The sequence below is a fragment of the Saccopteryx leptura genome, chromosome 3, assembly GCF_036850995.1.
Source record: "Saccopteryx leptura isolate mSacLep1 chromosome 3, mSacLep1_pri_phased_curated, whole genome shotgun sequence".
NCBI lineage: Eukaryota > Metazoa > Chordata > Mammalia > Chiroptera > Emballonuridae > Saccopteryx > Saccopteryx leptura.
In genome coordinates this window covers 239,682,491-239,708,002 of record NC_089505.1, presented here as the reverse complement: position 1 = coordinate 239,708,002, position 25,512 = coordinate 239,682,491, and the positions used below count along the sequence as shown (strand labels likewise).

Below are 25,512 nucleotides of genomic sequence, written 5' to 3'. Positions count from 1 at the left end.
TCTATTTTCTTCATTAGTTTACTTTGTTCATTAGAATCCACATAAGAGTGAGATCATATGGTATTTATTTTGTGATTTCAATTGAGTCATTTAGGGAAACTTCCAGGGAAGATTCAGAAATAAGAATGTGAAATAGAGTTTGAAGGATCAACAAACAGGTGCCCTCAGAAAAGAGATTGTCAAAGATCGGGGGTGGGGAAGAAGAGGTTTCCAAATGAGTCAGAATATCTGTCAGAAAACTATTTTAACAAAACCATGCTTTGTTTATTGGTATGAATCATGTTCAAGAAGAAGCAGAACAGATTTTTATGTATAAGGTTAAACATTTATCACCAGAGTTGGATCGGCTCATTTACCATTTCTTCAACAATTTGTTTTTGACCCATGATATCTGTGCCAAGCAGAGATGGTTTCCTGATCTCCTACATTCCTGGGTGTTCCTTCAATTTGGAGGGGCAGGGTTTGGGGAAAGGAGAAAACAGATATTCTGATTTGAGCTAAGGGCGAAGAAGAGGATTTTGATCTCAAAGACAGGAAATCAGAGAGAAAAAGAACAATAGAGGAGAAAAAAATAAGTGGATAAAAGGTTGAAGAAACAAAAAAAGAAAAGTCTCACCTGTGCTGTTTAAACCATAAGTCCACAATAACCAGAATAACCAGTGTAACTGTTACAGCCAAACAGATCAATATCAAAGGGAAAGAATATCCTTCTGATTGGGGACTAAATAATGTCAATCTATGAAATACACTCTATCCTACCTGAGTTAATGCCTCTTGTTTTACAGAGTTGGGACCTTACAGGAGTTTTCTTCTGTATTTTCTAGAGCCCTCATTTCAATTCTTTCTACACATTGTGTCTGCTTTTATTTTTCTTTAGTACCTCTAATCTTCTTTCTCTATTTTCTTGAAATATAACTGCTTTGAATCTTTATACTTCCTTATGATTTGTATTCTCCCACTTTTATCCTCTTGTGCATAAAAGTCCTATCCATTCTCCAGCTGCTCATTCATTAGCCCTGGAATTATGGGAAGATTATCATTTCCTAATGGGGCCCTCGTTCTTTCTCATTACAGTGGACGATTATATCATGGCCTCCCAGGCTGCTGTGTTTCATTCGGCAAGTCAGACCAGCTGCCTCTACAGTTGCCACATTCTGGGTTACTTGAAGATACCACGTCCCTTCAGCATTTGGCAGGACTTGACCTTGTCGAGTGCCGCACTGCTCCTGTTGACCCCGCATCCACATCACCCACACAGGTTTTGGATGAAAGCCAGAGACGTGGCACACCAGCAGCAGACGGCTTTGGTCACCCAAGCCTGTGGCTTCACTGGAAAGAGATGAGAAGAAGTGGAGTTTAGGTATCTCAAGCCAGAACTTGTGAATCAGCTACCTTAGAACCCCTGAACCCACACTCACCTTCAAGCTTCTTATTCTGTGTCTCAAAGGGATGATAAAGAGAAAAAACTCAAATACAAGAATGAAGCACTGAGGCTGTGAGGGAAGAGGAGGTTGTGCTCACCTTGTTGTTCCAGGTCTGACTTCCCTCCTTGCAGGAGGACTGACAGGAATTGAGGGCCTGAGAATGTCACTGAAAAGGCCAATCAGAACTTTAACAATGCTGTACCAATTAAGCACATTACAGACATTCTGAGCTTGACTCCCTGCTCCTGGAGACGGCATCCAGAAATTTCCTTGGAAACTCAAGGAATCTGATCTTTGATATGAAACATTTAAAAAACTCTCTGGGGCCTTCCCGGGAATGCACTCTAAAGCTGCCTGATGCCTGGATCTCAAAGGGATCTGGGGATGGTCAAGGAAGAGAGAGTCGATATGGAAAAAATTGTAGGGAGGAAACATCAACAATAGAAAGTAGAGGGATTCAAGGAAAGAAACATATTCTTTGAACCACATTGAAGACTAGATTTTGGAAGTAAAAGAAAGAAGAAATCTGTGGGTTGAGAATGTAAAAATAATAAAGGATTATTGAAATAATTAATTTGAAAAAGCTAGATGGGAATACTCTTAGAAAGTCAGCAGACCAGTCAAGAAGAGCTCCCTCGACACTGATTGAGTATTGCCTAGGTCAGGTGAACATTCAGATTGGGGAGAAAGGAGGGCAGGTCTAGGTTGGGAAAGGCTGAGTCTGAGATCAAGAATTGGAGAGAGAACATAGGGAAACACTATAACAAGGAGCCAGAATATAAGGGTATAGTCAGTAGTGTGAAGATAGATACATGTAAATCGTTCTTTGTATGTGGTGGGGGAGGGGTAGAGTGAGAATAATGGTAAGAGGTGCAAAGAAGAAAGAGTTACACCAAGGTAAACAGAAGATTGAATAATGGTTGGAGTCTATTACATCATTTTCCCTGGTCAGAGCTTTCAGGTAAATATCAACCTTGAAAAGCAAACTCACATCCAAACTGAAACTGACTGGAAAATGCCCACACTTTCTAAGGGAAACTATGCATATACAACAGCAGTAACACTGGAAAGTTCTTCAATTCTTCCTTGCTAAAATTACCCTGGGACTAGGGCTACAGAATGCAGATAGTGCTTGAAACACTGTCCCAGCAATGAGTCTGCAGCTCACCCAGCCAGCCTCAGCCCTCCGTGTGCTGATACTTGCATAGCTGAAAGACAGAGAAGTGACAATGGAGAGAAGATGAAAGGGGGGAAGATGAGGGTCCCATGTAAGACAAAAGTAATGGTAATACTTACAAATTTCCATATAATGTATTCTCATATCCCCTTCCCCAACTATAACTTCATTTCTCCCAAATCAGAAAGAGAAACAGAGTGGGGTTAAGGATGGTGCTTGGCATTCGCTTGGCATGCAGATTCCAAGTGTGCCCAGTAGGAGCATTACTCTCTTCCTAGAGATACTCTCTAGAACTTTTCTACACTCTGCTTTGCCAAACCACAAGTATGTTTCCACCTGGGTTCTTCTCATCCACTGTGCTTGGTTCATGGCAGAGAATTCCTTGAAAGAGCAGGGCAGAAGTAGCAGCACTGGAGTTCTGTTTGATAAAGAATACCTCAGCAGAACAAATTGTCCTCAGAATTCAAATAACACTTCCCCTCCAAACCCTTCTGAACTTTTCTGTAACAGCCCTTTCCAAAAAAACAAACCAAACTCTCCCTCTGCTCATTTCTGTGTGGGAAGAACCCGACTGCCTCCCTCAGCCATGAGCCTCCCACAGGGTCTCTCATTTCCCCTCCATCTCTTCCCTGTCCGGCTTCCAGAATTTCTTTTTATTTTTGTCTGCCTCGTAGCCACCCCATTGCACCAACATGTATAAAAGGTGTTGTGGCTTGACAACCATGTCTGCAGTCTGTGGTCTGCCTGGGAAATGTAGTACCTCTTGGCCTTGGAGAACTTAAACCCGCACTTGGATTCTCAATGTCCATTTCTATAAAAGGAAATAACAGAAGGTCCTCAGTAGTCCCTGTGGCCTTATCAGCAGTGTCCCTACTCCGGATCTCTCTGTGGTCTTCTCTTCCTATGATGTGTTTCCTGGCCTTCCCTTTTCCCTTTTCTTGATATTCTCTGTATTTTTCTACTTACCAATTATTTTCTCTGAAGTCTACTGCCACTCTTCTCATTGCCTTGTCTGTTCCTCCTGTCCCCTCAGATTACCCTCAGTCTTTATATCCTGCTCCTTTTTAAATCATTGTCAAAAGAAAATAGTCACTTTTAATATAGCTGTATAATTCACAGGCAAATCTCCATAATCCACAGTGAAGAAGCAGCAGCAGTGGCAATACAGATGATCAGGTAATCTCAGAAAAATATCCTTTTGCTCATTTTCTCTAGTCAAACCAAATGTCATTGTTAAGGATCCAAAAGAATTCTTAACCCAGTAGTGATGAGCTGGTCAGTAGACAGATTTTCATTAATGTTGTATGAGTGGGTCTCTAGGGGATGCACAGGGCTTGGGCTCCCACTCTACCCTAAATGAGTTGAGTGTGTCTCCAGGTCCCTGGGTATGAGGAGCAGTCATGCAACCTTCCCTTCACAATTCATGTACTGGAAGCACTGGTGTCTCCTTGATATGTCTAATTGGAGAAGTATTTTATAGGAGGCACTCCTGGGACTGAGGTGTTCATGGGAGAAATAATAACTGTTGAGTCTTTACTTTTGTTCTTTACATTGATATTTACTGTGGCGGCCTACAGGAAGTTTAAATACTACCCTTGGTTTTCATGGACACATTCAACTAACATTTAATCAGAGCCCACCCGGTTGCAAAATTTTTGTCAGTCATTAAGATTTCAGAGAGAATTTCTTTTTTCATGTGTGTGTGACAGACTGATAGGGACAGACAGACAGGAAGGGAGAAAGTTCAGAAGCATCATTTCTTCATTGCGGCACCTTAGTTGTTCATTGATTGCTTTCGCATATGTGCCTTGTCTGAGGGGCTAAAGCAGACCAAGTGTCTCCTTGCTCAAGCCTTAGGCTCAGGCTGGTGAGCCCTGCTCAAACTAGTTGAGTCTGCACTCAAGCTGGCAAACTCGGGGTTTTGAACCTGATGCTCTATCCACTGCTCCACTGCCTGGTTGAGCTCAGAAACAATTTCTTTAGAAAAAACAAAACAAAAGAAAAAATATCAACCCACAACCTCTACTTTTATAATATAAAGTACTCACAGAATCATGCTTCAAGTTATTTAAAAAAGTTTAGACTCAATGTCATTCATTGTTTCTGACTCTAAGACGCTGGTTTTATACACCTCATGTTCAATGCTATGGGAAAAAATGTCAGAATTCTAACGTAATAAAATAATCTTAAAATTTTTTGTTCAGGGAAATTATCATCCTCTTGTGAGGACCAAATAACTCTGTTTGGAATACTCAAAAAAATCAAGGAATATGCCATATAACTCTATTATGAAACTAAAAATCTAAGTAAAACCAAACATTAACTTGAAAAATGCAGTAAGTACTAATATAAATTTATATTTATAAATGAATGGAGCGCATATAACTTAAAAGTTTCTGCACAACAGAAAGAACCATAAACATGACAAAAAGTAACCAAAAAACTTATAAGATATGTGCAAACAGCATCTCTTATTAAGGGCTAATATCCAAATATACATTGAACTCATACAACTCAACAACACAACAAAAAACAAAATGTCCAATTTTTAAAATGGGCAGAACACTTGAAAAGACACTTTTCTCAAGAAGACATACAAATGGCCAACAGACACATGAAAGGATGCTCAACTTCACTAGCTACAAGAGAAATGCAAATCAAACCACAGAGCTATCACCTCACATTTGTTAGAATGAGTGTTATCAACAAGATAAGAAGGAACAAGTGTTGAAGAGAATGTATAGAAAAAAGGTTCATCCACTGCTCATAAAAATGTAAATTGGTAAAGTCACTATGGAAACAGTATGGAGTTTCCCCCAAAAAATAATACGTGGGATAGAAATAAAAAAGCAACAAGCAAACAAAGGAAACAAACAGTAACAGACAGCAGTAGAGTGGTTATCAGAGGGGAAGGGGAATAAAGGGAGGCTGAAGAAGGTAAAGGGGGTCAAATATATGGTGATGGAAAGAGACCAGACTTTAGGTCATGAAACATAATGGAATGCACCGAAGATTTATCATAGAATTGTATATTTGAAATAAATATAATGTTATTGACCAATGTCATCTCCATGAATGTAAATTTAAAAATTTATCTAAAAAATATATAGTTATCTCTAAATGATAGTTTGAATGCACGAGAAAATTTAGTGCATTTGATTAGTTTTTCAGAAAGAAGTTAATAATCAAAGAATTTTATTCCATATTACTTAATTTCCTGGGAGACAGTAAAATAAAGGAAGATAAATAAGTTTTATATTGAATCATATATTATTGACCACAAGAGAACAATATAAAGTAAAGATTTTCAGAAAAATATGTTAAATTATGACTTTTATAGGAGACTTGATTTAGTCATGGTGTTGGAGACCACTGGCCTTTTTTTTATCTCGAAAATGTGCGGCCCTGGCCGGTTGGCTCAGCGGTAGAGCGTCGGCCTGGCGTGCGGGGAACCCGGGTTCGATTCCCGGCCAGGGCACATAGGAGAAGCGCCCATTTGCTTCTCCACTCCCGCCCCCCCTCCTTCCTCTCTGTCTCTCTCTTCCCCTCCCGCAGCGAGGCTCCATTGGAGCAAAGATGGCCCGGGCGCTGGGGATGGCTCCTTGGCCTCTGCCCCAGGCTCTAGAGTGGCTCTGGTCGCAGCAGAGCGACGCCCCGGAGGGGGAGAGCATCGCCCCCTGGTGGGCAGAGCAGAGCGTCGCCCCTGGTGGGCGTGCCGGGTGGATCCCGGTCGGGCACGTGTGGGAGTCTGTCTGACTGTCTCTCCCCGTTTCCAGCTTCAGAAAGAAAAAAAAAAAAAAAAAAAAGAAAATGTGCAATATTTTAAATATTTACTTAAAATGATGAATACATTCATCTTCATTCTAGAAAATGAAGGGATTCTACTTTGAAGAGGAACCTTAAAGAAGTTCTTTAAAAAGACAACAGATAAAATACCTCAAAATCCACAGCCCTAAAATCATGTAAAACAGAAATATTGCAAAGCTCTGATCAGATAGCTCAGTTGGTTAGGTTTGCAGCAAAATGCGGAAGTTGCCATTTTGATCCTGGTCAGGGCACATACAGGAACAGATCAATATTTCTGTCTTTGTCTTGCTCTTTTCCTTCTCTTTCTTAAATCAATAAAATATATATTAAAAAAATGTAAAATAATACAAAAAAGGATGTTTATAAATACTATAAATAAAAATAAAACATACAAAGTATGATAGTTAAATATTTATTTATTTATTTTCAAAATTATATGAAACTTATAGGTATAAAATGGTCTAATAAAATTATATGGTTTTCATGTGTACAGTTTTATAATACTTTCTTTGTGTTTTCAATGCGTGTAGCCACATCTTCTTATGTTAAATCAGCACACATTTGACATTCTTTACCTGTTTTTACTTCACCCTGCCCTTTTTTCCCCGCTAGGAACCACCATGCTGTTTGCTGTATATTTTTCTTTGTTTTCTTTGTTCATTTGCTACTTTCATATTTATATCCCACATATGAATGAAATTCTATGATTTTTGAGTTTTCTCATCTGACTTCTTTCACTTAGCATACTATTCTCAAGATCCATCTATGTTATTGCAAATAAGAGTATTTTATTTATCTTTTCTCAGGAGTATGCAGTATCCCATTGTATTTATGTACCACATCTTCTTTATGCAATCATATATCAAGCAACACTTCTGTTGTTTCCATGTCTTGGCACTGTGAATAAATCTACAATGAACATAGGAGTACATATATCTTTAGAAATAAATGCTATCAATATTTTCAGGTATATATCAACTGAGAAATTACTGGGTCATATGGTCTCTTATTTATAAGTTTTGAGAAGCCTCCATACTGTTTTTTTATAGTAGTTATAACAATTTACATTTCCATCAACAGTGTATGACGATTTCTTCTTCTACATCAACTCAACACTTAATATTACTTGTCTTCCCTATAATAGCTGAAGAATTATCTATTAGCACTGTTTTCGTTGAATTTCAAGCCTTAAGAACAGTCATATAACAGTAATACAGAAATTTCTCTCATAACAGAGGGATATGTTTGCCTGGGAAGATACTCCATCTTGAAAAAAGGCACAATTCTTGAAGAAAAGGAGATCATGGAAGTAGTAACTAGACACCCAACGGTACTTTGTTGTTCTTGCTAGAAACTAAAAGGATCAATTGTCTCATGTACACAGAAATGTAAAGGGTACAAGTGTGTATTCCGAGTATCAGCCCTCTAGTTCTACAGAAAGTTCTAATACGTATGACATGTTTTTAAAATTTTATCTGAAAAAAATAAAAGCATAAGATCATACGTATTTTTGCTATAAAGTATTCAAGGACCTATTTGCCTTATACATAACAAAAGATAGTAAAAAGTAGGAAATGTATAGAATCTTATATTAGAGAAGTAAATACTGAAGCTTAGGGACCAAAGGGGAAAAAAAGAGATACATTATAAGATAAGGCCCTGATAACAGGTGCCATATTGAAAAAAAATGTCTTGTTTTTCAAGCAAGCGAACAATTTAAAACATGAGAGCGATGTGATTAAAATAGTATTTAAAAAAGTTTTCTAATTCACATTGAGATTTGCAATCAGACAGTGATGAAAGCTACAAGACAGATGACTTTAGAGACCTGAACAGAGGCAGTAGCAGTGAGGCTGCAGAGTAGAAAGAACAAAGCATGGGGGTAAGCAGGATTCGTCAAATAAAGTGTGACCAGGAGGACATAAAATAATGTTATTTATGAAGCTAGACAACAGTTCGGTAGTGTTGGGCAAACAATTTATAGTAAGTGTTTTTTAGGTTTGCTCCCTTGTACTGGGACAGCACCATGTATGTATAGTCTATGGAAGCCTGCGGGTGCTTTCCCTCAGGGCAGCAGATTGCAAATTGCAGTTTGTAGATTGCCTGCCTCCATTGGGAAGGGGGATTGTTTGCTGCAGAAGGGTTTTTTCCCCCTAACCTGTTTTGGCTAGTTAGTTCAGAGAGAGAAAGAGTGCTGAGGGGCATGGGAGCCCTGAGATGCCTGTTTGGTTGAGAACTGCTGAGACTGGTGGGGTCCTGTGATGGAAGAAAGAGAAGAGGTCTTCCCTGCATACGCTCATCCACCATTATGAGACTCTAATAAACAGAATTGCTGACCGTTTTCTGGCTGCACAGTTCTTTTACTGTCTCCCTGAATCTAGTGTGAACCTGCATGGCCATAGTGACAGCCACTGGCTTTATATGAGGGAAGGGGGTATTGAGATACGCAGTCTGTTTGGGTTATGTTGAAATTGAGGTTTCAGCTAGAGGTATTTTGGTGTTTCACAGCATATAGACTGTTGCAAGAAGGTGCTATGGGCTACACAGTACCTGCTGAGCATATGGCCATAAAAAGCAGTGTAGACTTCTGTCATTTCAAATAAAATTTGAAGTTAAATTTAATCAATTTTATTATTTTTGTCTTATAAAATGTTCAAGTCTCTTGAATGAATTCACAGGCTGTCCTTAAGTTACAAAATCTCAACATTCAATGTTTCAAGTTTATGATGCTCACTCTCATAAAAACTTTAAAAAAATGAGATGTGAGTGTTTCTGCTTATGCAATTAGCTTTGTACTTTCAGACTATGTGGGCAAAATAGTTTGGTTGTGCTGTGGAAGAATATGCAGTATTGGGGCAGATAAGTGAGGAAGTAGGTGCCCCTGATATGCTTACTTTTGCTATTTTGGACTTTGAAAAGCACAAAAGTTTCATTTGTGTTAAGCTATGGTGTGTTTCGACTTACAACAAAATTTGGCTCACGTCACTGTCATAGGAACAGAACTGTGCAAATAGCGAAGGATCCCCTGTATTTATATTTTCTTTATTTATTAAATACTGAACACTTACTGTGTGCTAGACATTTTTTAAGCATACAGTGACATGATAACAACAAATAGGAAGGATGGACCAAGTCAAGGATATCAAAGAGGATTCTCATAAAGTGATGACACATATGCATTCTGAAAGATTAGGAGTTAACCTGAAAAGACGAACACAGTGTACGCTAAGACCCAGTAAACACAGGGAATATATACCACTTGAGGAACGAAAAAAAATACAGTTCATTGACTTATATTTCATATCACAAAATTATTCAAATATCATTACAATCTATTGCTCTGTTTTAAGTATATTTTCTTTTGAAAAAATGGGAAAATATATTTTAGGATAAAATTATGCATTGTGGTAAAGAAATCAAGAGAAAGTTGAGCAATGAAAGGGAAATTATAGAAGAAATGAGAACAAAAACTATATGATCTTATCAAAAATGGAAAAGGGATTCAATAAAATACATCATTTTATGTTTAAAACACTCAACAAAATAAAAATAGAAGGAAAATATCTCAACATAATAAAGGCCATTTATGACAAACCATCAGTTAATATCATATTAAATGGCCAAAAAACTCAGGATCAGGAATAAGACAAGGTTGTCCACTCTCTCCACACTCATTCAACATAGTGCTGGAAGTTCTAGCCAAAGCAGTCAGACAAGAGAAAGAAATAAAAGGCATTCATATTGGAAAAGAAGAAGTAAAGGTTTCACTTTTTGCAGGTAATATGATCCTGTGTATAGAAAACCCCAAAGACTCCACAAAGACTATTAGAAACAATAAACCAATACAGTAAGGTTGTAGGATACAAAATTAATATACAGAAGCCAATTGCATTCCTGTATGTCAATAATGAAACATCAGAAAACAAATTAAAAAAAAATCTGTTTTGCAATTGCAACAAAAAATAATATACCTAGGAATAAATATAACAAAGAATGTAAAGAACTTATATAATGAAAACTACAAAACATTTTTAAGGGAAACTGAAAAAAGATACAAAAAAAAAAAGAAAAAATATTCCTTGTTCTTGGATAGGAAGAATAAATATAGTCAAAATGACCATACTACCCAAAGCAATATACAAAATTAATACAACTCCTATCAAAATTTCATGTCATTTTTTAAAGAAATGGAACCAAAAATAATGAGGTTTATATGAAACTATAAAAAGATCCTGTTTTAAGGATCTATCCATAGATGTTAGTGGGGTATTGAAATCCCCTACTATTATAATGTTGCTATTCATCTCACTCTTTATATTAATCAAAATCTGCTTTATATATTTATGTGCTCCTATATTAGGCGCATAAATATCTACAATGGTTATATCCTCCTGTTTGATTGTCCCTTTATCATTATGTATTGACCGTCTTTATTCTTTACTATATATAGCCCTTGTTTTAAAGGCTATTTTGTCAGATATAACTATTGCTACCCAGCTTTTTTTTTCATTACCATTTACAGGAAATACTTTTTTCATCCTTACACTGTAAGCCTGTGTGTATTTTTGTTCTGAGAGAGTTTTGTTCTGAATATCTTGTGGAGAGCATATGTACAGGTTCTTTTTTCTTATCCAGGCAGCTACCCTATGTCTTTTGATTGGAACATTTAATCCATTTGCATTTAAGATTATTATTGATATGTACTTATTCGTTGTCATTTTATTCTTTAAATCTACAATCCTTTTTTTGCAGATTTCTTTTCCTTTGCTCTTTTTACAGCAGGCTCCTTAACATTTTATGCAGTGCTGGTTTGGTTGTAATGAATTTCTTGAGTTTTTTTTTTTTTTTTTTTTATGTGGGAAGCTTTTTATTTCTACTTCAATTTTAAATGATAGCTTTGTTTGATAAAGAAGATTTGGTTGTAGGTTCTTGTTTTGCATCACTTTGAATATTTCTTATTTCTTGGCAATCCCTCCTGTCCTCAAGTGCTTCTGTTGAGAAGTCAGATATCATCTTTATGATGGCTCCTCTGTAATTAACTGCTTTTCTCTTGAAGCTTTTAGTGTTCTTTCTTTGTCTCTTAACTTTGGCATTTTAATCATGATGTGTCTTGGTGTAGGTTTGCTTGAGTTCCTCTTTAATGGGACTCTCTGTGCTTCTTAAAATGTGTGATATTTTTTCTTCAACAATTTAGGAAAATTTTCAGTTATGATTTCTTCAAACAGGTTCTCTATCCTTTGTTCATGCTTTTCTCCTTCAGGAACCCCTATGATGCAGATGTTATTTCTCTTCATGTTGTCACAGAGGTCTCAGAGTTTTCTCAGTCTTTTGAGCCTCTATTTTTTTTAACACTCTGTTGTTCTATTTCATTTTGTCTTGTCCTCTAAATCACTGATTTGATCATCCACTTCATCCGGACTGCTGTTGATACCTTCTAGTGCAGTCTTTTTTTTTTTATATAAATAAATTTTTATTTTAATGGGGTGACATCAATAAATCAGGGTACATATATTCAAAGAAAACATTTCCAGGTTATCTTGTCATTTAGTTCTGTTGCATACCCATCACCCAAAGAGAGATCGTCCTCCATCACCCTCTATCCAGTTTTCTTTGTACCCCTCCCCCTCCCCCTCTCCCTCCTCCCCTCCCCCCCCCAACCACCCCACTCCTGTCCATGTCTCTTAGTCTCGTTTTTATGTCCCACCAATGTATGGAATCCTGCAGTTCTTGATTTTTTCTGATTCACTTATTTCACTCTGCATAATGTTATCAAGATTCCACCATTCTGCTGTAAGTGATCTGATGTCATCATTTCTTCTAGCTGAATAGTATACCATGAGTGCCCCATCTTCTTTATCCAGTCTTCTATTTTTTTTTACAGTGATTAAAAGCCTTTAAGCAAACTCTTGGCCAATACAGCAAGAATCCATAAAAGAATAGTGTCCTTAACATGTTCACCAAGTCCAAGTTGGCCCCATCACCATGCCAAATTCCTGAAAAATGCAACCCAACCACAGTTCAGTCTGTTAGGAGCTGTCACAGGGAGCAGGAGTCCAGGAAAAGTCCACATCCAGGAAAAGTCCTTATGGCACTGGAATTGTTGTCACCATTCTATACTTTGCAGCTCATGTCCAAGTCCCAATGACCGCTGCTTCTAGCTGGTAATGATTCAGGTAGACTGGAAAAGCCATTTGCAGCATGCATGGAAATGGAGCTTCTGTTCTCCTCTGCCTGGAGAGATGAGACCAGGTTGCTTTTCCCCAGAGCTCTGAGACTGTGGCATGGTAAAGAGAACCTTGGGATACACTAAGCTGGGTGGCAAAGGTAGATTCATAATAGAAGTTGGCAAAAGGGGGAAAGAGAGCTCTAAATTAGGAATAGGTCCCAGCCTGAAATATGAGTGGGGCATTGAGGTAGGAGGGATAAAGGAAACACTATATATTAAGCAAAGCAGCAGAAAATAGGACTATAAACACCCACAACAGAGATCTTTGAGGGAAGAATAAAAAACCTGACTATTCAGGCAAAACATAGTTAAGTGGCCCTTGTGCAAATGAGATCAGTTTACCTGCTTCTTGGAAGAAATACCCTAGGCTCATCCACAGTGTCGTAGATGGGGCTGATGGCCCTGGGCACCTTCATTCAGCCTTCAGTGGCAAACCCCAGCTTTCTGGGCAAGGTTAGGTCATAGGTGGCTGGAGCAGGCCTGGAAGAGACTGAACCCTCCCTTAGAGGAGTGAGGGGGAAGCCTACCTTCTAGTGTCCCTGTTTCCTCACAGCAGAGGCATGTAAGCCTGGCAGGCTTTAGCTCAATGACCTTCCTTTTCACTATTGAAGCAGGACCCGGATGGCATCCTATGAGACCCCTTTGGGGCGTTGGAGCCTTTAAGGGTGTATCCTAAAAGCTGGTAGTTCCCCTGATCTCTATTGGGCTTTTTCTGCCTCTAGGTATCTTAAAAGCCATGCTCAGAAGATCTCGCTGAGGGGTTTGAGGATCCCCATCCGCCTATTTAAATCTTTTCCATATATCTGGAGCTATTTGGAAAAAGACAAAACAGTGTTATTAGCTGGATCTAATAAAGAAGGTAGTAGTTTGCAGGCGACAAAGATTTGGTGTCTCCTGTTCATCCGCATTCAAAGGAAATGTAAATTTTTTTTTTAAGTAAGAAGCATGATATGGTAGACCTGTAGGAGTTCCAGGATATGACTACCCCCTTTAAATTTTTTTTTAAATTAACCTTAAAATGTTTGCTGAGTACACTTTAATAATACCTTAACTTTAAAGATTGTAAGCATGACAAAATACAGTAAATGCTTTTGCTCCATATGCAGGAGCATTTTCATTTTAGCCAGTTTAGGAAATCCAATAATAGAACAATGTATACAGACAATGAGCTATAACATGCTTAGCAGCCTCTCCTGTCTGACAGAGGTTACTATAGATCTGGAATATGTATCCACTGTAATGTGGACATACGACTGTTTGCCAAATGAAGGTATATGAGTAACATCCATCTGCCAAAGTTGTCCTGGTAGGGGTCCTTGAGGGTTAACTCCAAATGAAGGGGCAGTATAGGACCCCTTGGACAGGATTTCCCAATCTGCCATGCTGATTCCCGAGAAAGTTGAAACTGTTTACACCGGGCTGCAGCGTTCTGGTGATGAATAGTATGAGACTGACTTGCTCAGTCTGTCATGGTTGCTCCATATAATTTTCTTTTGGATAGCTTGATCAACAAGGGCATTCCTAGGCCCTGGCCGGTTGGCTCAGTGGTAGAGCATTGGCATGGTGTGCAGGAATCCCAGGTTCGATTCCCAGTCAGAGCACACAGAAGAAGCGCCCATCTACTTCTCTACCCCTCCCCTTCTCCTTCCTCTCTGTCTCTCTCTTCCCCTCCCGCAGCCAAGGCTCCACCAGAGCAAAGCCACCCCGGGCACTAAGGATGGCCCCATGGCCTCTGCCTCAGGCGCTAGAATGGTTCTGGTTGCAACAGAGCAGCACCCCAGATGGGCAGAGCATTCCCCCCCTGTAGGCAAGCCTGGTGAATCCCGGTCAGGCGCATGCGGGAGTCTGTCTGACTGCCTCCCCATTTCCATCTTCAGAAAAATACAAAAATAAATAAATAAAAGAAAAAATACAACAACAACAACAAAAGGGCATTCTATTGTGCTAAAGCTCCAGGGAGCATGGAGTGAGCTTGAGTATGTCCTATGAAACATGGAGCTCTATGTTGACATATAAGTCTTTGAAGAAGGAGGAACTGCTGAAATAGTTCATCAGCATTTGTCCTTAAGACAGCAGTCTTTATAGTGGAAACACCATAAGTAAATATTTGCTGTATGTCTATAGATTAAGGGGGGAATATGGCAAATGCTGAAAAGCCATAATCTTTGTGCCCCTCCCCTCCCCCAACCCCATCCCTTTTGTCCCCCCACTCTGTAACCCCAACACTGTTGTCCATGTCTCTGAGTCTCATTTTTATGTCCCACCTATGTATGGAATCGTATAGTTCTTAGTTTTTTCTGATTTACTTCTTTCGCTCAATATAATGTTATCAAGGCCCATCCATGTTGTTGTAAAAGATCCTATGTCATCATTTCTTATGGCTGAGTAGTATTCCATAGTATATATATACCAAAGCTTTTTAATCCACTCGTCCTCTGATGGACACTTGGGCTGTTTCCAGATCTTTGCTATTGTGAACAATGCTGCCATAAACATGGGGGTGCATTTCTTCTTTTTAAATAGTGCTATGGTGTTCTTGGGGTATATTCCTAACAGTGGTATAGCTGGGTTAAAAGGCAGTTCAATTTTTAATTTCTTGAGGAATCTCCATACTGTTGTCCACAGTGGCTGCACCAGTCTGCATCCCCACCAGCAGTGCAGGAGGGTTCCCTTTTCTCCACATCCTCGCCAGCACTTATTCTGTGTTGTTTTGTTGATGAGCGCCATTCTGACTGGTGTGAGGTGATATCTCATTGTGATTTTAATTTGCATTTCTCTAATCATTAGTGATGTTGACCATTTTTTCATATGCCTATTGGCCATCTGTGTGTCCTCTTTGGAGAAGTGTCTATTCATTTCTTTTGCCCATTTTTGGATTGGATTGTTTGTCTTCCTGGTATTAATTTTTACAAGTTCTTTATAAATTTTGGTTATTAACCCCTTATCAGACGCAATGTCAAATATATTCTCCCATTGTGTAGTTTGTCTTTTTATTCTGTTCTTATTGTCTTTAGCTGTGCAGAAGCTTTTTAGTTTGATAAAGTCCTATTTGTTTATCCTGTCTTTTTTTCACTTCCTGTGGAGACAAATCAGCAAATATATTGCTGCGAGAGATGTCAGAGAGCTTACTGCCTATGTTTTCTTCTAAGATTTTTATGGTTTCACGGCTTACATTTAAGTCTTTTATCCATTTTGAATTTATTTTTGTGAGTGGTATAAGTTGGTGGTCTAGTTTCATTTTTCTGTAGGTAGCTGTCCAATTTTCCCAACACCATTTGTTGAAGAGGCTGTCTTTACTCCATTGTATTTTCTTACCTCCTTTGTCAAATATCAGTTGTCCATAGAGCTGTGGTTTTATTTCTGGGTTCTCTGTTCTGTTCCATTGATCTACGTGCCTGTTCTTATGCCAGTACCATGCTGTTTTGAGTACAATGGCCTTATAATATAACTTGATATCCGGAAGTGTAATACCTCCCGCTTTATTCTTCCTTTTCAAGATTGCTGAGGCTATTCGTTTTCTCTTTTGGTTCCATATAAATTTTTGGAATATGTGTTCTATATCTTTGAAGTAAGGCATTGGTATTTTAATCGATATTGCACTGAATTTATAGATTGCTTTGGGTAATATAGACATTTTAATGATGTTTATTCTTCCTAACCATAAGCATGGTATATGCCTCCACTTATTCGTATCTTCCCTGATTTCTTTTATCAATGTTTTATAATTTTCCGAGTACAAGTCTTTAATCTCCTTGGTTAGATTTATTCCTAGGTACTTTATTTTTTTGGTTGCAATGGTAAAGGGGATTGATTCCTTGATTTCTCTTTCTGACAGTTCATTATTAGTGTATAAAAATGTCTCTGATTTCTGAGTATTGATTTTATATCCTGCCACCTTGCCAAATTCATTTATCAGTTCCAGTAGTTTTTTGACTGAGACTTTAGGGTTTTCTATATACAATATCATATCATCTGCAAATAATGATAGTTTTACTTCTTCTTTTCCAATTCGGATGCCTTTTATTTCTTTTTCTTGTCTAATTGCTGTGGGTAGGACTTCCAGAACTATGTTGAATAAGAGTGGTGAAAGGGGGCACCCCTGCCTTGTTCCTGATCTTAAGGGGATTGCTTTTAATTTTTGCCCATTGAGTATGATGTTGGCTGGGTGTTTGTCATAGATGGCCTTTATCATGTTGAGGTATGTTCCCTGTATTCCCACTTTGCTGAGAGTTTTGATCATGAATCGGTGCTGGACTTTATCAAATGCTTTTTCTGCATCTATTGAAATTATCTTGTGGTTTTTCTCCTTTCTTTTCTTTATGTGATGAATCACATTGATTGATTTGCAAATATTGTACCAGCCTTGCCTCCCAAAAATAAATCCCACTTGATCATGGTGTATGATTTTTTTCATATATTGCTGGATCCGGTTTGCTAATATTTTGTTGAATATTTTAGCATCTAAGTTCATCAGGGATATTGGCCTATAATTTTCTTTTTTTGTGTTGTCTTTGCCTGGTTTTGTAATCAGAATTATGCTCGCCTCATAAAAGAAGTTTGGAAGTCTTCCTTCCTCTTGAATTTTTTGAAATAGCTTGAGAAGGATAGGAGTTAGTTCTTCTTGGAATATTTTGTAGAATTCACTTGTGAAGCCATCAGGCCCTGGACTTTTCTTTTTTGGGAGTTTTTTGATAGCTGTTTCAATCTCATTTATTGTAATTCATCTGTTTAGGTTTTCTGATTCTTCCAGATTGATTTTTGGAAGATTATATGATTCAAGGAATTTGTCCATTTCATCTAGGTTGTCTAGTTTTTTGGCGTACAGTTCTTCATAGTATTTTCTTACAATATTTTGTATTTCTGTTGTGTCAGTTGTTATTTCTCCACTCTCGTTTCTAATTTTATTTATTTGAGTCCTCTCTCTTTTTTTCTTGGTGAGTCTCATTAAAGGTTCATCGATCTTGTTTACCTTTTCAAAGAACCAGCTCCTGGTTTCATTGATCCTCTGTATTGTTTCTTTAGCCTCTATGTCATTTATTTCTGCTCTGATCTTTATTATTTCCTTCTTTCTACTAGCTCTGAGCTTTACTTGCTGTTCTTTTTCTAGTTCTTTTAGATGCAGGGTTAAGTTGTTTATTTGAGCTTTTTCTAGCTTCTAGAGGTATGCCTGTAATGCTATGAACTTCTCTCTCAGGACTGCTTTTGCTGTGTCCCATAAATTTTGAGTGGATGTATGCTCATTATCGTTTGTGTCTAGGAATTTTTAAATTTCTTCTTTGATCTCAATGTTAACCCATTCGTTATTTAATAACGTGCTATTTAGTTTCCAAGTGTTTCAATGTTTTTCAATTTTTCTATTGTGGTTGATTTCTAGTTTAATGCCATTGTGATCAGAGAAAGTACTCGATAAGATTTCAATATTCCTAAATTTGTTGAGACCGCTTTTGTGCCCTAACAAGCAGTCTATTCTAGAGAATGTACCATGAGCACTTGAAAAGAATGTATATTTAGCTGTTTTAGGGTGAAAGGTTCTGAAGATATCTATTAAAGCAAGTTGATCTAATATATCCTTTAAGTCTGCTGTTTCTTTGTTAATTTTCTTTCTTGAGGATCTATCTAATGCTGTTAATGGGGTATTGAAATCCCCTACTATTATAGTATTGCTGTTGATCTTGCCCTTTAAGTCCATCAAAGTCTGCTTTATATATTTAGGTGCTCCTGTATTAGGTGCATAGATATTTATAATGGTTTTATCTTCCTTTTGGATTGCTCCCTTTATCATTATGTAGTGATCCTCTTTATCTCTAACTATGGTCTTTGTTTTAAAGTCCATTTTGTCTGATATAAGTATTCCTTCCCCAGCTTTTTTTTTCATTTCCATTTGCATGAAATATTTTTTTTTATCCTTTTGTCTTCAGTCTGTGTGCATCTTTTGATTTAAGGTGTGTCTCTTGTAGACAGCATATGTATGGATCCTGTTTTCTTATCCACGCAGCTACCCTATGTCTCTTGATTGGATCATTTAATCCATTGACATTTAAAGTTATTACTGATATGTAATTGTTTATTGCCATTTTTTTTCTTTAAAACTGTATTCCTCTTTTGCTATATTCTTTTTTTCCTTTGATCTGTTTACAACAGGTCCCTTAGCATTTCTTGCAGCCTTGGTTTGGTTGCAGTGAATTCCTTGAGTTTTTTTTTGTCTGTAAAGCTTTTTATTTCTCCTTCAATTTTAAATGATAGCCTCGCTGGATAAAGCAGTCTTGGTTGTAGGTTCTTGTTCTGCATTACTTTGAATATTTCTTGCCATTCCCTTCTGGCCTCAAGTGTTTCTGTTGAGAAGTCAGAAGTCATCCTTATGGGGGCTCCTTTATAAGTGATATTCTTTTTTTCTCTAGCAGCTTTTAATATTTTCTCATTATCATTTAGCTTTGGTATTTTAATTATGATGTGTCTTGGTGTTGGTTTCTTTGGGTTTCTCCTTAATGGAGTTCTCTGTGCTTCCTAAACATGTGAAATGTTTTCCTGCCTTAATTGGGGGAAGTTTTCTGCTATAATATGTTTGAACAAAGTCTCTATCCCTTGTTCTTTCTCTTCTTCTTCAGGAAGCCCTATGATGTGGATGTTATTTCTCTTCATGTTGTCACAGAGCTCTCTTAGAGTTTCCTCAGACTTTTTGAGTCTCTTTTCTTTTTTCTGCTCTGCTTCCTTGCCTTTATTTATCGTGTCCTCTAAGTCACTAATTCAACTCTCTGCTTCATTTATCCTGCTTTTAAGTCCTTCCATTTTATTCTTTATTTCAGATATTGTATTTGTCATTTCTGACTGATTCTTTTTTATTATTTCAATGTCCTTTTTTATATTTGTTATCTCTTTATTTATTTTTTTGTAATGGCCATCTATGGTTGTTCTAATATCTTTGAGCATCCTAACAATCGTTATTTTAAACTCTGCATCTGGTAATTTGGTTATATCTGATTCACTTAGGTCCTTTTCTGGGGATTTCTCTTGGTTTATTTGTGTTGTATTTCTCTGCCTACACATTTTCTCTTCACGGGTGTGGCTGTGATCACGTGCTCGGTTGCACAAGCATTGGTGGCTTTGGCCTTTGCCCTGCCCCCGTGTGTGACGTTATGCTTTGTCCTGAGGGCATGGGCGAGCATCTTTGCTCAGCTGTGGGTCTCTGCCTGTTTCTGGGCTTCGTCCAGCCCTTGCAGGAGGAGCCCACTTGAGGAACGGCTGCTAGCCTTGGCTCTCCCGCCAGGCAGGACTGCGTGCCCAAGCTCGGCTCAGTAGCGGAACTCCGCCTCTTCTGGGCTTTTGGCTCCACCCCCGCGGGAGAAGCCGGCTACCAAGTCAGACCGCAAGCCTGGGTTGCACGGGCGGGGCAAGGCTGTGCTCTTCTGCCCTTGCTCAGGGGCTGGTCTCCACCCTTTCTGGGGTTCCCTCCCTTCTCCCACAGACTGGATTACAGGCTGCCAGCAGCTGAGCTTGAGCGCTTTTGCACGCCACCTTTTCCCCAGCCAGGTAAGATTGAGCTCACACCTGAGTCCAGTGGTGGCCAGCTGGCTTCTGCCTCTGCCAGCAGAACCACGCTTTTGTTTCCCGCTGCCGCCCGCCCTCTGGCATGCCCTCAGCTGCGTGTGGGGGCCTTGCAGCTCGGACCCTAAGACTCACTACTGTAGACTCAAAAGCTCCCTCCTTCTATGCGACTCTGCTCTGAATGCCGCGAGGGAGCTTGTTTGGCTGCTCTCCTGCTTCCCTTTGCTGGTATTGCTGTTTCCAGGGGAAATATTCACTTCAGCTTTGGGGAGTGACTCGTCCCAGGGGTTAGGGTGGCTATCTCCCAAAATGTTTCTCCCTGTGCCTCCTAGATTACACTCTCTTCCTGTTACTCTGTTCCTCTCCTCTCTCCCCCCGTCCCCAGGAGGCCCGGGTGAGTGGTTATGAGAGAGATGTTCTGCACGGTCCCTTTAAGAAGGATCCTAGGTCTGAGAAATCAGGCTCTTTCTCACAAACAGTATCCTGACTTGTTTCCAGCTAAATACTATCCTTACGCCTCTTATGGGCTCTGGGGCTGCAGGCTGGGGCTTTGTTCCTGGGGCTCAGGACCCTTTCCCCTTTGCTAAACCCACTTCCCACCACGCTAGTCTCTCCCTGCTGCCATTCGCTCCGAGGATCTGGGCAGCCCTCTCCGCGTTTCTGCTTTTCCTACCAGTCTCGGTGTGGCTTCTTCAGTGTTCCTTGGTTGAAGAGTCCTTTTAGTTTAGTCCAAAGTTGGTTTTTCCAGATGATAGTTCATAAAATTAGTTTGTAATCCACTTTGGTTCTGGGAGGTAGATGTTGGTATGTCCGCCTACTCCAGTGCCATCTTGTCTCTCTCTTCTAGTGCAGTCTTTATATCAGATAGTGTATTTGCCATTTCTGACTGGTTCCTTTTTATAATTTTAATGTCCTTTATAATGATTACTATTTCTTTATTTAAGTTCTCATGATCGTCCATTCTTACTTTAAATTTCTGAGCATCCGAATAACCATTATTTTAAACTCTGTGTCTGGTAGTTTCTTTACTTTCATTTCATTTAGATTGTTTTCTGGGGAATTCTCTTTAATGTATTTGGGTCATATTTCATTGTCTGCCTATTTTGTCTGTGTAGTAGGTAGTGCTGTTTGACTTTCAGATTTGTTGTGGTGTCTTTATGAGGAAGATGGGCTCTGTGGTACTGACCTCAAGGTTGCCTGAGTTACTTAAGTGCTCTAGTAATGTTTCTTGACAGTTATATTTATCTTCTGTTGTATGTGAATCTTGAATGCCATTGGCCCTTTTATGTGTAGGGTTATTTCTTCAGGTGGCTGGCTCTAAGGGTCAACCTTGATCACATGTTTTAGATGTTATGCAGTGTCTACCCTGTTGTGTATATTTATTTGTTGTTGTGTCTTATGCCTTTTGGACTCTTCCATTGAGTGTGCTGCTTCTGTAGGTAGCTGAGTCTAGCATTTGTGTGGTTGGTTACCCATCATTGTTTGTGTTGGTTCTGGTCCTCTTGCAGGATTCAGGTATGGGTTGGAATTAACTATTATTTGCAACCCACTCTAGGCCAACTGTCTGGATTTGGCACTCTGTTCACTGTTTGTGTCTGCATTTTATGGGCCTGTGTATTGTGGGTGGTGTCAACCTGTGTATATGGATCAGCTTCCTCATGCTTAGAGCTGACAGCAGCATCTTACAAAAGCCCAAACTCTGTTTTCTCCACTTTTCAGCCATTCTACAACCTCTTATAGCTGCCTAGTCTTCCCACAGAGTCTTCTGTTGAAAGCCTGTAGTGTCGGTTCAGACTGGCATCACAACATGAACCCCTTCACAGGTTGTAAGCATAGTAGGTTAGGGCAGTTGAGCTCAAGATGACATCATTACAGGATCCCCCTATTTCAGGGGCTTCTTGGTCAGGAGCTCAGTCAGGGAAAGTGGCTCTACTTTGCCAGAGTTTAATCCATCAGACACTGATGGATGCTCCAATTATATTTCTCCCCAGTGAGGTTAGCCGCAGGTTAAGATTGGGTGGAGCCAACAGTCTCCTCTACAGAAGTTCTTCCAGTTGGGGAATCCTAGTCTCAGTGAGAAAGACCAAGAGTCCTCCACTGGTGCAGACTGTGCCCTTCCAGATAGAAGTTAAGTCCCTCACTTTATTCTAACTACGGGATCCCAGGAACCCACACCTTCAATATTCGTGCTCCAAGCCTATCTCCCTTACCCTGTGGAATGTGGCCTAGTGTGGGAAGATATCTGGGACCCTGATTTGCTGACTTTGCCCTGTTCAATTTTTATGCAAGCTTCTGTGCAGGTTTTGGCCATATAAAGTGGAGCTTGCTTTGGCTAGGCCTTGTGTCCAACATGCCCTCCCTTGGGACACACCACCAAAAAGGGACATTAGATTCTGAACTAATGCTTTCTGTAGCTGGCATCAGGATGTGCCTGCCCTCAGCCTCACTGGAGAAAACCTGGTGCAAACCAATGAGGGACATTGCCTATGACTGTCACGACTCAGTCACTTGTTAGACTCAGTCACTGAAATAAAACCTCTGGTAGAGTCTAGAGCCTTTGACAATTCAGGGATTAGAAAGGGCGGTGAGTGTAGCTCCTATTCTAAAGCCCTTGGTGTCAGTCTGTCCTGACTTATTTCACAGACCTCTGTAGGGTATAAACAGAAGGACTGTGGTGGGTGTGGCCTCAGAGACCCAGAGATATTGCCTGCCTGCAGTTTGGACGGTTTCTACTGATTCTCTTGTGAGGCAGAAGCACCAATCACATTCTTGTGAGAATATGGGGAAAGATCTGGCCTGAATGCCAGAGAACTGAGTCCCTGAGGAACCCTGCTTCCTGGCTTACTTCTCAGAATGGCACAGTCTTCTTATGGTGGGGCAGGGGAGATTTCCAAGGGTGGAACAGTTGCTTTTCCCCAGGCTGATGTCAAAAGGAGGAGACTATTCCTCCCCAAAAATGATGACAATAGCACTGGAGAATGATTCAGTATAAGGGTTCTGGTGGCTGTCTTCCAGAATCTCTCCCTGAGTCACCAACTTCACATTCTCCTCATGCAACTCCAGTTCTCTTAGCTCTCCCTCTCCTGGAGCCCCAGGCAAGTGACTGTGAATAAGGCTTTCTGCACTGGCCCTTTAAGATAGAGCCTGTATATCTGAGAGCTCTATCTCTTTTTTGCAGACAGAATCCTTTGTTTTTTCACTGCCACATGCTTTGCTGTCACCTCTTCTAAGGTCTTGGGTTCCACACTGGGGCTCTGGACCTGGGGCATTGGACCCTCCCCTCTCAGGGCAAACCTCCCAACCATGAGAGTCCCTTTGAACCCTTGGCCTCTGCTCACTTCTAGAAGCAGGGAAGCCCTTTCCATATCTCCACCCTTCCTACCAGTCTTGGTGTGGCTTCTTTTGTGATCCTTGGTTATAAACTCCTCTTCGTTTAGTCCAAAGTTGATTTTTTTTAAAGATGAATGTTCTTAAATTTAGTTGTAACTGCCATTTGATTCTGGGTGGTAGCAGTTGTAATGTATTCCCACTCCTGCCATCTTGGTATCTCCGTTATTTATTTTTTATTAAATGTACTGGGATTCCATTAGTTAAATAATTAAATAGGTTTTAAGTGTACAATTCTATAATGCAACATCTGAATATTGTATTGTGTGTTCACCACTGCAAGTGAAATCTTTTATCACCTGAATCCCTGCTCATGGAGATGGCTTCCAGGAATTTCCTTGGAAACTCAGGAAATCTGATCCTTGATATACTGCATTTGAAAAACTCTCTGGGCTTTTTCAGAATGCATTCCACAGCCACCAAATACCTGGATTTCAAAGGAATCTGAGGGTGGACAAGAAAGATTATTAATACGAATCATATTGTATGGAGTAAAAGTCAACTATTTAGAAAATTAAAAAATTTAAGGGAAGAAACATTTTCTGTTGTAAGATATGGAAGACTAAAGTTTGGTGAAAAAGGTGAAAAAAATCTGTGGGAAGAATATATTACAATAATAAAGAAATGTTAAAATAATTGATCTGAAGAGGCCTGATGGGAAACTGTTAGAAAGATAGCAGACCCCCAGGAAGACCTTACTCGGGAGTTGTTAGGTCCTGGTTAGGTCATGTGAACACTCAGGAGAGGGAGAAGGAAGGGCAGATATTGGTTGTGAAAGGCTAAGCCTCAGGCCAAGGATGAGGGGAAGAAATCAAAAGGCAACAAATATTACAAGAAGCCAGAACATGAAGGTATATTCCAGCGTGTGCAGGGATATCTACACGTAGGTCCTTCTTTGTATTTGGGGTGAGGGTATATTGCAAATGGTGGAAAAAGATGAAGCTAAATAAACAAATAAATAAAAAAGAGTGAGCCAGGGAGACAGGACACAAGGTCAGGAAGATTGAATAATGGTCAGAGCCCAAACAATATCAGCTTTGGTGGGAGCTTTCAAGCAAATATCAGCTTGGGAAAGCAAATTCACAATCAAATTGAAATTGACTGGAAATGGCTGCACTTCCTGAGAGAAGCTGTGCATGTACAACTGCAATACCACCTGGATGTGCTTCAGCTCCTCCTTGCTGAAATTACCCTGGGACCAGGGCCACAGCTATTGGATGATGCTTGAAGCACTGTCCCAGCGATAAATCTGCAGCTCGCCCAGCCAGCCTGAGCCCTCCGTGTGCTACCAGCTCTGGTTGGCAGAGAAAATCTGAAGCATTCGAAAGGATGGGAGCTCTTCTGTTGCTCGATGATAAAGTGCTAAAACTGGGGTAGCTGAAAACAGAAGTGAAAATTAAAAAGTTTTCAAAGGAGGAGAGAAGGGGGTCCTGTGTAGAAAAAGAAAAATTGGAATATTGTAATTACAAAGTGAGCATTTAGTCCCATGACATCTTTCTCTAGATCCTGATTCTTAGCCCTAAAATCAGAAATACAAACTTAGACGGGGTCAAGGATGATGCCTGGCAGTAGCCTGGCATGAAAATTTCAAGGACGCCCCGTCAGAGCATTACGCCTTGTTTCAGATCCTCTCTAGTACTTTTCTACCCTGCTTGGCCCAGCCACAGGTAACTTTCCACCTGCATTATTTTTACCTCCTGTGCTTGGCCCATGGCAGAGAATTCCCTTGAAGAGCAGGGGAAGAAGCAGCAGCATTGGAATTGTGGTAGGTAAGGATATCTCAGCAGGACGAGTGCTCACAGACTCAGATATCAGCTTCCCCTCCAAACCCTTTTGACTCTTCTGTCACTTACTTTGTCACACAAACAAACCAACCTCTCCCTCTGCTCACTTCCCTGTCAGAGAAACCCGACTGTCTTCCTCAGCTTCAAGCCTCCCACAGTGTTTCT

At 39.7% G+C, this 25,512-nt stretch overlaps 1 pseudogene; it reads right to left on the bottom strand.

Annotated features, from left to right (window-relative positions):
• Positions 1-352: 352 nt before the first annotated feature.
• LOC136400737 (T-cell surface glycoprotein CD1e, membrane-associated-like) lies at positions 353-25,318 on the bottom strand (annotated as a pseudogene).
• Positions 25,319-25,512: the final 194 nt, after the last annotated feature.